Below are 12,446 nucleotides of genomic sequence, written 5' to 3'. Positions count from 1 at the left end.
TGGGATTGGGAACTGAATGGAACTGAAGGAAGGAGACAGAATGGGAGTCATTATTGGGTGCCGTATAAGCTGGTTTTATAGCTGCATTGGTACCTTCTTGACTCGATTGTGAATGATGCAGGGAGAGGGCAGCAGGAGAAAACTTCAAAAATGAAGCAAAACTACCATCTCAAAAAATACCTGGTAGATGCACTTAGTAAAATAGTTCGGTACTTACAAAGTTTGACTGCAGCAATTCAGCATCTTCACAGCAACCAATTAAAATCAGTTCTACCAAGTATATTATAGTTCTTCCAGGCTGCTAGATTTCCAATTTTCCTTGAATTGCCTTTTTCTAAAGCTTGATATTATCTCTTACCTCATTTGTGGACAATGGCTGCTTAACTGCACAAGTGGAGCATTTGCTTTTGAGAAGTATATGCCTGGTTATGTAGTTGGTTCTTTGAATAGGCCCCACTGTTTGTAGGTTTACCCATCAACAATTCAGCTCAGTTTACTGTAGTCAATTCATTTCTTATCCCTTTGAAGATCGCTTTACTTAAATTTAAGAACTTGGTCTAAAACTCTCCCTATTCCTTCTGAAACCTAGGCTGGAATTTTACCTTTGTCGGCAGCTCTGTGTTCCGGGAGGCGGAAGCAGGTGCCGAAGTCTGCACCTAGCTGCCGCCCCGATCAAGCGCTAACTAACCAATTAGCGACTCGGCGACATATTTTTGACATAAAAGGGCACGCGCGGTCAAGAGGAGGAGCGTCGGCGGGGGTGGGGCTAGAGCCGGAAGCAGTTGCTAAAAGCCATTTAAAAGGGCTTTCAGCAACCTTTGTGGCTCTGACAGGCTTACCTGCAGCAAGGAGGACGTTGGGAGGGGCAGCATATTAGAAGAAGGAATAGAACTGCCTGAGGGTGAAAGGAGTGCAACAGGAATTAAAGGCGCGACCCATCCAGTAAACATTAATATATCCAATTCAGACCAGAACCTGCTTGCGGCAATGGCAGAGAGTTGTGACCGCATGGCATCCAGGTTCTCTGAAGATTCCCTGCATGTCCTCCTCCAGGCGGCTGAGGCAAGGCAATGGTCCAGAGATGTGCCAACCGTGCACTTCACTAGCATTGGTTCCAGATGCAGCATTTAGCACAAGGGGTGAGTGGGTGCGCGGTCAAGTCAAGGGACTGAACTAATTGTCATGTGTCTCCACAGGAGAAGAGGGCACAGAATGCCCGAGAAAGGGCCCAGACCAGTGGCAGGATGGCCAACCTCACCTTTCTCGCCAGAATGGAGGAGGAGGCATTGATGCTTGCAGGGGAGGACGGAGGACGCTCAATAGCCAATGGTGAGGCCGGAGCACCTGGCCAGGATGGTGAGTTCTCCAGAGTGTGGTCGAGGGGGAGATGGGGGATGGGCGGCTTGGATCAAGCAATGAAGGTTTCTCACAAGGTCAAAGTCACAAACGTGTGGCTACACTGCAGTCAATGACATGTCCTTCAGTCAGGAGTGCTGATCACAGCTGATTATTCTTTTTTACCCTGCAGGTGAAACACGGCGGTGTCTCTGGAGTACATCCGTCCACTTCTGAGGAGGAGGAGGGGACCTCAGAGGGTGCAGTGGCACATCCTTTCCCCACACCAAGCGTCAGCTCAGAAATAGTCACCTCGGTTGGGCTGTTAGCATCCTCAGATTCGTGGTCACAACCTGGTGCCAGCACCGCACAAGTGCCGGACCAGCTGCCAGAGGCAGTACCGGCCAAAGCCTCTGACACTCGCAGGACTGTGGGAGGCCAGGCCAGTGCTGAGCCCCATGTTGATGATGAGCCTCTGATGACATCCATTCGGTGGGAGATGCTGCAGGTGTCGCATGAGGTGCGTGGAGATCTGGCGGAGTTACCAGAGACATTGCTTGCTCTGGCTCAGACTTTGAAGATCCCCATCCAGACCATGAGTAACGCACAGTCCCTGTTCGATGCGTGTCTGGTGTCCTCCATTGACAGATTGGCGGCTGCAGTGGAGGGCCCAATCCTGGAGGCCCTGCAGAACCTCACAGAGAAAGTGAGCTCCATGGAGCGGTGCCTTAGTGAGCTGTCGAGGCTCCTGCAACATCTGGAAGCTGCCCATCCCTCTGAGGTCAGCAGGGAGGGTTGACCCTCAACAGGGCACAGGAGCAGCAGCAGAATGCATATGGGGGCTCCTCTCAGCACGCTCCTGATGGATTCAGCAACTCTTTATCTCCTCTGCCAGTGATATCAAAACCTCATAATCCCAGGGTGTCAGAGACTGTTCAGGGTCACATCAACATGACGGAGCCCACACGGCCTTGGGCAGGCAGAGGACACCCGCCAAAGTCATCCCAAGCCACGGGACATCCTGAACAGCCACCTGTCTCTGCCTTGGCTGATGACAAGGGGTCGTCCACATGCATGAGCACTCGCAAATGTTTCAAAAAATCACAATTAGTGCATTGAGGGGTCACTGGTGCGATTTGTAAATATTTATTTGCTGTTATACTTCACTAAAAAACTATTAAATTTTTCACTTGGCATTTTCATCTGTCAGAAGTCAATAATGATGTTTTAGGCCATCTTGGGGAGGTGGCACATTCAGGTCTTGTGGTGTTCGAGGGAAAGGTGGGCCGTTGCAGCTGAGATTTCCACCTGCAGATGAGTGTTTTTGCATTTTCAGATCTTGTGAATGCCTCATTTCAGACTGATGTTAGTTGCTAGATGATGAGCCTCCGTTCAGGAGAAACGCCTGAGTATTAGAGCCTCCTAGGCCTCACTGGCAGTCAACTCCCGCAAACCTCTGGCTCCCTCACCCTCGCCATTCAGGTGGCTGTGCCCCCTCCTCCTCAGTTGTTTCACCAATCTCATCTGAGGATGCCTCACGTTGAACAATGTCATCATCTTCCAGGGCCTCCCCCCTCTGCAGCGCCAGGTTATGTAAGGTACAGCAAACAACAACAATGCAAGATACCCTTGCTGGTGAATGCTGAAGGGCACCACCTGAGTGATCCAGGCACCTAAATCTCTTTTTCAGAAGATCTATGGTCTGCTCTATGGTGACTTTAGTGGTCACATAGCTCGCATGGTACCGTTCCTCTGCTTCATTCCTGGGGTTCCTCACCGGTGTCATCAGCCATGTCTTCAGCAGGTAACCCCTGTCGCCAAGTATCCATCCTTGCAGGCACTCGGGGTGGCTGAATAGTGCTGGCACCTCGGAGTTCCGGAGAATATTTGCATCGTGACTGCTTTCTGGATAACGAGCACACACCTGCAATATACTCTTACGGTGGTCACAGACAAGTTGCACATTGATTGAGTTAATTTGATTAATGAAGGTCCCTGACTGAGCTGTAGCTGCTCTAATGGCCACATGTGTGCAGTCAATCATGCCTTGGACTATGGGGAACCCAGCGATGGCACTGAAGCCTCTGGCTCTCTCAGCCTGACTGACGGAGTCCGTCTGGAACTTGATGAACTGGTTGGCACACCTGAATATGTCATCAGTTACCACCTTAATGCAGTGATGTACTGATGGCTGTGAGACTCCGCACATGTCTCCTGATGAAGCCTGGAAGGAACCTGATGCATAGACGTTCAGAGCGACAGTTAGCTTTAGTGCGACCGGCATTGGATGGCTACCCACGCAGTTGGAGGCATCCTCCACTGCCAGCATCTCACACAGAGATGTGACAGTCTCTCAGGACAGGCATAGTCTTCTTCAGCACTGGCGCTCTGACAGCTGCAGAAAGCTCAATGCGGGTGGTACACCCTGCCTACTGGGTAGACCCGTCTCTTCACAGGTGGTTGCTCCCGGTGCACTCTGTGACCTTCTGCCCCTCCCCCATTACCAGGCTGCACTTGACCAGCAGGTTACTGATTTCCCTGGCCAGTTTTTCTCTTGTCCCTCTTGTGGCATAGTCTTCCTTACTTGATGAGCCGCCTACAGAGTGGACAATTCCCATGGCTGCAGTGTCCCAGAGATGTTATGAGGACAGCCATTTGTAGCCTGCTGCAAGGACAGCCACTCACAACCCCCCTCCCCTACACAGAATGAATCGGTGATGCTGTGACCCTGCCAGGCATTTCATTCACTCAGGTGAACCCTGGTGATCTGGCAAAAACAGCACCAACCTTGCAAACAGCGCACAAATCTATCAGAGAGTCATGAAAAATCCAGTACTTCCAACTCCCTCACAAACACGCTGGTTGCTGTTCTTTTAAAGTTGCCGGGTTCCCGACTCCCCATTCAACTCGTTTGCCAGACATAAAATGTGACAGCCGACGTAAAATGGCTGTCAGTTGGATTGTAGAGTACCTCAAATGGCCCTTAATTGCTGCAAATCGGACGTCGAACGGCGTCTCGATCTCACCCGCCGTCCGACCTATGTAAAATGGAGATTGGGCGTCATGGCATCAGGGACCTGACCCGATATCACCGGCTGTCATTTTTCGCCTCAGCCACCTCGGAGGACGCCGTATTTGACCAGGTAAAATTCCGGTCCTAGTATCAAATTCAATTACATTATTGTCACTACTCGCAAGATGTTTTCTTACCATCAGATTGTAAATTAAACTTGAAGTATTTTATATATTCTCTAAATTGTTTGGATGGGGAAGCTCTTTTGCCAACTCGGTCATTAAGTTCTTCAGCAACAATTTCAGATGTGCCTGAAGCATTTCTTCTGTTCATCTGGCCTACTGCCTGTTTTACCTCCTCCGGAATTTTCTTCTGTTTTTGTTTCTTTCTGTAACTCAGCCAGGTCTCTAATTAGCTCTTTTAACCTGTTCATCCTAATCTGAGCCAATGTCATAGTCCTCCTTAGGGTAGTGCTTATCTCACTTGTATGTCAATAGTCACTTGTATGTGAGCCGCCTGGAAGATGGCAGGATCCCCAAGGATGCATTGTACAGCGAGCTCGTCACTGATATCCGACCTACTGGCCGTCCATGTCTCCGCTTTAAAGACATCTGCAAACGCGACATGAAGTCCTGCGACATTGACCACAAGTCGTGGGAGTCAGTTGCCAGTGATCACCAGATCTATAAAGGCGGGGCTAAAGAGAGGCGAGTCATAGAGACTTAGCAGTTGGCAGGAAAAGAGACAGAAGTGCAAGGAGAGAGCCAACTCTGTAACAGCCCCGACAACCAATTTTATCTGCAGCACCTGTGGAAGAGTCTGTCACTCTAGAATTGGCCTTTATAGCCACTCCAGATGCTGCTCCACAAACTACTGACCACCTCTAGGCATTTACCCATTGTCTCTCGAGACAAGGAGGCCAAAGAAGATGTCAATAGGAATGTTAGGTGTGAAAATATCAGACACTCTTGAGCCATATGATCAGGGGGTGCAAGATAAACATGGTGCTACTTAAGCTATTAGTGGGTCAATAATTTTCATGAAAAAATCAATATGAATAGGTTACAAGATATCTTTGTTGATATTTACACCATATTTTCCAGTAAAAATATTGACAGGAACAGTTTCATTTTCTTTGTTTTTTTCCCTCCAATGACAACTATTTTCAAACCTTTTATAGTTTCTTTTCAAATGCATGATGTGATGATGCAAGTTGTGCCATCAAATTGATCATATCATATTTTCTGTTCCTCAAAAGAACACTTTTTTTTAAGATATTGTCCCTTTAAATACTTTAATCTTAAACAGTGTCAAAACAGCTCTGAATTAACACCAGTTGTTGGCACATTCCCTTGCCTGTGACATTTTAATGTTGTTGGCAGTGTAACATTATTCAGAGGTCCAGGTTACAAGTGAACAGTTTAAGCAAGTGGGAAAGGAAAATGTAAAATGCATTTCAAAAAAGGGACAAAAAATTTCAATGGTAAGATATTAAGGTGAAGTTCATTCAGAAAATTGATTGCTGTATTTTAAAAAACACGAACGTCATGCTAAACCTTTATAAATTACCGGTTAGGCCTCAACTGCAGTATTTTGTACAATTCAGGACACCACACTTTAGGAAGGATGTCAAGACCTTGGAGAAGGTACAGAGGAGGTTTACCAGGATGACATCTCTAACTTTTTCCAGTTCTGATGTGTGATATATTTGTGTGGAACTAACAGACAAATTGGACACCAAGCATGGCTATTTCAAGGAAGTGTTTATTTACGTCATAATATTGTTACGACCAGGTGAGAAAGATGTCTGGGGTCTTTTACTTCTTCACCTGTCTTATTGTAACAAGGTTTAATTTTAAACACACTGTGTTTTGAGCTCCCCCTGTGAATCTTTGTTCACAGCTTTCCAATTACAAGGCAAATAAATGAGCACACCAGGTTTTCTTTAGGTTTAAAGAAGAAAAGTGAAATATAATAAACCTTAAACTTAAACTCAAATGCAGTTAATGCCTACGGATATATGATGCACCCACGCTAGCATGCACATGCGATACATACATGCAAATAGGGGCAGAAAAGAGCAGAAGAAAAATAAATGGAGAGGTTTTAGGCAATCTCTAAAAGGAGGTTTCTTGTTACTGTTTCTGTGTTTCTAGCTCGCCGTACAGTCCTTGATTGTAGACAGCTCTTACTTTTCGTTGGGGCCCAGTATTCTTCTTAAACCTTTTTCACTGTAGGAGACTCTTGGGGTTTATATGTCTTCAATAGTTTCCGAAGCTGGTGAGAGTGAGATGAGAACAGACAGGAGAGAGGTGTCCTCAGTCCAGGAGCTAACAGCTCAAATTCCCTGTTGGAAGCTCAAATTCAAAAAACTCCAAGTCAGTTAGTCATGTGACCAAACTGGCCTGACCACGTCAGTTTGTGTATTCGGCCATCTTAGTTGTTAACCTGGAATGCTTCAACGTCTGCTAATCAAAAGTCCATTGTGTATTAAATTGGAGCAGGGAATAGCTCCATTGTTCTTTGAAGTACTTGTCTGTTGCTATGCTAATGTCTCTCTCCAGCCAAAGTCTCCAATTGTTTTTTAAAGCAAGTTCTTTCTTTACAGTTTAAAATCAAGGTTCATGTGGCGAAATAAATTTTCCTCATTCTTGGCAGGTAGGGGGCTTGCCTAACAATATCATCATGCCATTGGCATATTATACTAATACATTACACTGCTTCTTCTTTTAAAAGAAAAGTATTTTTTTCTACAATTAGCTATATTTACAAATCAAGTTTAATTACTGGTTTACAAAGTCTTTCAAATCTCCTTACAGGTTTTGGTAAAGAGTCAGGTTCTGGTGTAGAGTCAGGTTTTGGACTGCTTGGATAAGGTTCAGAACTTAGAGAAGATCTTATCGCTTTTCCAAAAATTGGTACTCCAGACACTGAAGTTTGATCGCGCTCATGTTTTGGTTCATCCCTTGCTGGGATCACGTGATCTACAGGGACATTTTGAAATGGTCGGGGCAACCATGACGACTATTGCAAAGGTGTTTTAGGCGGCTTGTTTATAGTTGTGGCAGATAGTACATTTGCTATCCAATGTTTCTAGGTCACTGTCTAGACCAGACCAGTAAACAAAGCTTCTATCTATTGTTACGACCGAGGTGGGAGGAGTACACTGTCTTTTCTAGTCCCACTTCTTCACAGGTCACAACATATATTTTAAAAATATTTACTCAGTTACCAATTCAGTTAATCATATACTCTACTCTTCATCCCAGAATAAAATACACCAACCAGGTTTCTATAATAAGCCAAAACTTATCAGTTTATTATCAAACACGACTTATCCAGTAACAAAGCAAAGCATTAACACACAGATTGAAATATGAAAGTTCCCTTTTTAAGTCCCCCCCTCCCGCCCCACACACACACACACACTGAAAAAACCCCACAAATTCTCTCTGCAGAGGTCTGTGTCATGCAGGCCCCCACCTGCCAAGAATGAGGCAGATTAATTTCACCACATGGACATTAAATTTCAAATTGCTTATGGGAAGAAGAGAAGGCCTGTGACAAGGGGTTGCCAGGCCCCTGGCTGGAAAGACAATTTTGCATATTAACAGACAACGTTTGGGAACAAAGGAGCTATCCCCTGCTCCAATACAATCCACAAACAGACGTGGTCAAACCAGTTAGTCACATGACTAACTTGCTTGGCAGTCTGGGTTTTTTTCTGAATTGTAGATTGTTTGAACTGCCAGAAATCAGAAGGCTCCTGGATTGAAAAGACCTCTCTTAGCTCGCCACAGCCCCTCCTGTCTGCTTCTATCTCTTTCTCAAGGAACTCCAAAAACTGACTGAAGACACATGAACCCCAAGAGAGAAAAATCTCCTACAGTGAACAAAGTTTAAGAAGAATACTGGGCCCCAACAAAAAGCAAGATCAACCTACAATCAAGGAGTCTACAGTGAGCACAAAGGACCATAACAAAAACTCTTCAAATATTGCCTCAATGTGTGTATCATGTATGCATGCTAGCATGGGCGCATCGTGTATCCGTAGGCATCAACCGAATTAGAGTTTAAGTTTAATAAAATTTCACCTTTCTTCTTTAAACCTAAGAAAGGCTGTTTGTGCTCATTTCTTTGCCTTATAATTGGATAGTGGTGAACAAGGATTTACCAAGTGGGAGGTAAAAACAGCGTGTTAAAAAAAAACCCTGTTACAGTAAGACTAGATAAAGGCTGGAAGGGAACCCTAGACCTCTTTCTCACCTGGTCGTAACATCTGTTACAATAAAAAAGACAAAAAAGAATACTTTGGCCAAATACATGATAATTCTTGAAGAAAAAAGGGAAGATATGGATGGAAGTCAGTTATCCCTTTTTGTCTGGTGTCCGGGTATACGGAGGCGAGTCACTGGGATCTTTTCTAAAGCAGTTCTTTTCAGGTGGCACTGAGAATTAATCTGGCAGGGTTTTCCAGCTTCTCAGGAGAGATGCAGCTCCAGGGATTTTAGCTCTCCCACACTGGATCTTTGCAAGGTTTCTTCAAAGAGGCAGAGAAAAAGGTGAGCTGTGTGGTTTCTTTTTCCTTGGCAGGCAAAACGCCAATTGTCTTCAAAACAGTTCACACTCCAACAGAACGTCAATCTCCTGGCCCCCATAAACCTTGACATGTGGCTTGTCTGTAAACATCTTCCCCAGGTCACCAAGGTTTCTGTTGTTTATTGAGCTTAAAGCACATGGATTTCCAGCACAGGTTGTTTCCAAACAATATCTCAAGTTTCCTTTCAGTGAACTCGGTAAAAAAAAACACATCCATGGAATCTTTTCAGTTTTAACACAAGTCCTCAAAAAGATAAAATATTAAAAAATGGAAGCACTTTCGTAACACTATGGATTTCATACTGAATGTTCTGTGTGTTCAGTACGGAGTTCTGCCAAAATCCTATCTCTCAAAGAAGTAGGTACCAGCACTGTATGACCCCACTTAATGCAGCCCCATTCACATGACATCTCATTACGATGATTGTGCAAGTTTCAGTTCCTCATCTGTACATTGGTCAAATTCTGTTCATCGATTCATTGTCTGTTCATTGACTCTTTTCAACACTGAGTCTTTCTGAGTTTCAGCTGCAATTTCAGTTGCAGTGATTGAAAAGTCATCATCTACGACTCCTATTGGGAAGATTGCACCTTCACCGCCTACTTCTAAGCCGTCATGCGACAAACGTGACAGTGAGTCAGTGATAGTATTCTCCTTTGAACTGCAATATTCAATGTTGTAATTGTACTGTGAAAGCTTGATGCTCTCTTTGACGCTGCCATTGTCGGTATTACAGACTTTGGTCCCAGAATAGCTACTATGGGTTTATGAGCTGTAACTAATGTAAAATTTCTACCCAACAAACATTGGTGACATTTTTTGATTCCAAAGATGTTGTTAAGTGCTTCCTTTTCTATCTGCACGTAGTTTGTTCACTCTTGGTTAGGGGACCTGATGCAAATGCAATGGGCTTCTCTTGACCATCATTCATGACATGACTGATCACTGCTGCAACTCCATAGATTGAAGCATCACATGCTAGCTTCTGGTCACAATTTGTGTTGTAATGAACGAGTAGTTCATCACTGGTCAAGCTTGTCTTATATGCATTATAAACATCTTATAATTTAGACTATTCCCAATTCATATCTTTCTTCAACAACTCATGTAGTGGAGCTAACACTTGTAAGCTCAGGCAGAAATCACAAGTAGTATTGGACCACACCTAGAAAGGATCTAAGCTCAAACACATCTTTTGGCGTTGAGGCATTAACTATAGCCTCTATCTTCTCTTTCACTGGTTGTAGACCTTTTTCATTGATTTTCAGGCCAAGATACACTACCCCAGATTGCACAAAGGCACACTTGCTCTTTTTCAACTTCACATTGTGATCATTGAGCCTTTTTAACACTTTGTTGAACACTTGAAGATTCTCTTTCTCTGTTGCAGCCCCAATCAGAGCATCATCCTGATTACACAGGCAATGCAGCACACCTTGGAAAATCTTATTTATTGTAGCTTGGAAGATTTTTGAAGAGGACTTCATACCATAGGGCAGCTTCATTTAGGAGTATAACCCCACGTATGCGTTTATCGTGAGATAGTATTGACTCTCTCAATCCACATTCAGCTATGCATAAGCATGGGACAAGCACAACTTCATGAATAGCTTGGATCCCACTAACTCTGCATGCAAATCAAGAGAGGTTGGTAGTGGATACTGCTCATCAGTCACTGCCTGGTTGATTGAGACTTTGTAGTTCCCACATAGTCTTATGGTTTTGTCTGACTTGGGCACTACTACAATTGGGTTTGCCCAATCACTGTGGTCAGTTTTCACTTGCAAACCATTCCTTTCTAGCTTCTTTAGTTCCTCTTCAACCTGGATTTTTAGGCTGTAAGGAACCAGCCTAGCCTTGCAATACTGGTTTTGCATGAGGCCTAATTTGGATGTACACTTTCACAATGATTATACCTTCATAGCTATCCTCAAAAATGTTCCTGTAACTATTCAGTAGCTAATCAAACGTTTTGATCATCTCAACTTGGAAAACATGCTTCCAGTCTAACTTCAGCTTACAAAGCCAATCTTTACCCATTAATGTTGGTTTGATTAAATATCTCATGACAACAATGGGTAACTTGAGGGACTTGCTGTTATATTGAACATTGCACTCCATTTGTCCACATATTTCTAACACCTCACAAGAGTAGGTTTTCATCTGAACTGTTCTCAGTTAAAGGTATGTTGCTGAATTTTCTCTAATACATATCTCTACTCATAATTGAGCAATCTGCAGCTGTATCAATGCGCATGTTGATGTACTGTTGATTTACCAACATCGTTGTACAAAAGTCTCTGCCATTTGAGTGATTACTAGTGGCATAAATGCTGTACAGTCCTAGCTCCTTTTCACTTCGTTACTCTGGATTAATTTCAAGATTGTGAACTCCACCCTTGTGACATCGTTGTTTTTGATTACCACTGGAATGAGTTCCCTTTCCTGCTTTGGTCTACGCTCGGCTAGCGGTTGCAATATGACCTTTCTTTTGGCAATTAAAACACTTGGCATTTCTGTACAGACATGCTTATGTCATGTGTTTGCCCTTACAGCAATAACAAGACACTAAACTGCTATCACCAGCTCTCTTCTGACTAGATCGCTGCACTTTAGGCTTGGCAAAAGCCTTCTGACAGGGAACAGATGTTGTGCTAGTCACTGACATAGGACGAAATTCCCAAGCACTCTTTGATGCCAGCTCTATAGAGTGAGAAATCTTACATGCTAACTCAAATATTAGATTTTGTGTTTAGTAACTTTGATTGGATTCTTTCGTCCACTAATCCACAAACAAATCTTTCTCTTAATGCACGGTCTAACAATGAGCTAAATTTACAATGTAGTGATAAATTCTTCAGTGTCACAACATACTTACCAACTGTTTCACTACTTTTCTGATTTCTGGTCTCAAATTTGTAACTTTATGCTATCTCTAGTGGCTTCGGGTTGAAATATTCCTCCAACGTGGTGATGATTGTTTTAAATGGCACATCTTTTGCTTTGTTGCAAGCAAGAAGGTTGGTAAGCATGCCATACACTTCTGGGCCAATTCCTGTTACTAAAATTGCTTTCCTGCACTCAAGAATTGCCTTAATCTGAGTCTTGACCCCTTCACTATCGCTTTTGAGTTCAAAAATATTATTAGTTCTGAAAAACATGTCCATTCTTGCAATATACAAACTAAATGGTTCTCGAGACCTCTTATATATTCCCAGCCTTCTGATGTACCCCGTGGGCACAGCCATATTGCCCTGCTTCCAAATTCACAGTAAGCCAGTAAACACTTTACTGCAGTTGTCAGTAACAATGATAGCTAAAACCAGTTTAGTCAGTGGTTGAAAATATTCTGTTAGCCAAATCAGCACTTTGAATCCGATGCACACTAGGACCCTGCGGCATCCCAGTCAACCAAGGAGACTGCCTGAGGCTTTGCACAAACCAACCAAAATCTCTGCCATCCAAGTAGGTAGGTCATCAGAAGCTGGCTAAACCTGT

The 12,446-nt window shown here is 43.9% G+C and overlaps 1 pseudogene; it reads right to left on the bottom strand.

The window, feature by feature from the left end:
• Positions 1 to 2,800: 2,800 nt before the first annotated feature.
• On the bottom strand, positions 2,801 to 3,664 carry LOC137375712 (putative nuclease HARBI1 pseudogene; annotated as a pseudogene).
• Positions 3,665 to 12,446: the final 8,782 nt, after the last annotated feature.

This window comes from Heterodontus francisci, chromosome 12, assembly GCF_036365525.1.
Source record: "Heterodontus francisci isolate sHetFra1 chromosome 12, sHetFra1.hap1, whole genome shotgun sequence".
NCBI classification, from domain to species: domain Eukaryota; kingdom Metazoa; phylum Chordata; class Chondrichthyes; order Heterodontiformes; family Heterodontidae; genus Heterodontus; species Heterodontus francisci.
Note: the sequence above shows the minus strand (reverse complement) of the source record. Positions and strands in the feature narration are given on the sequence as shown.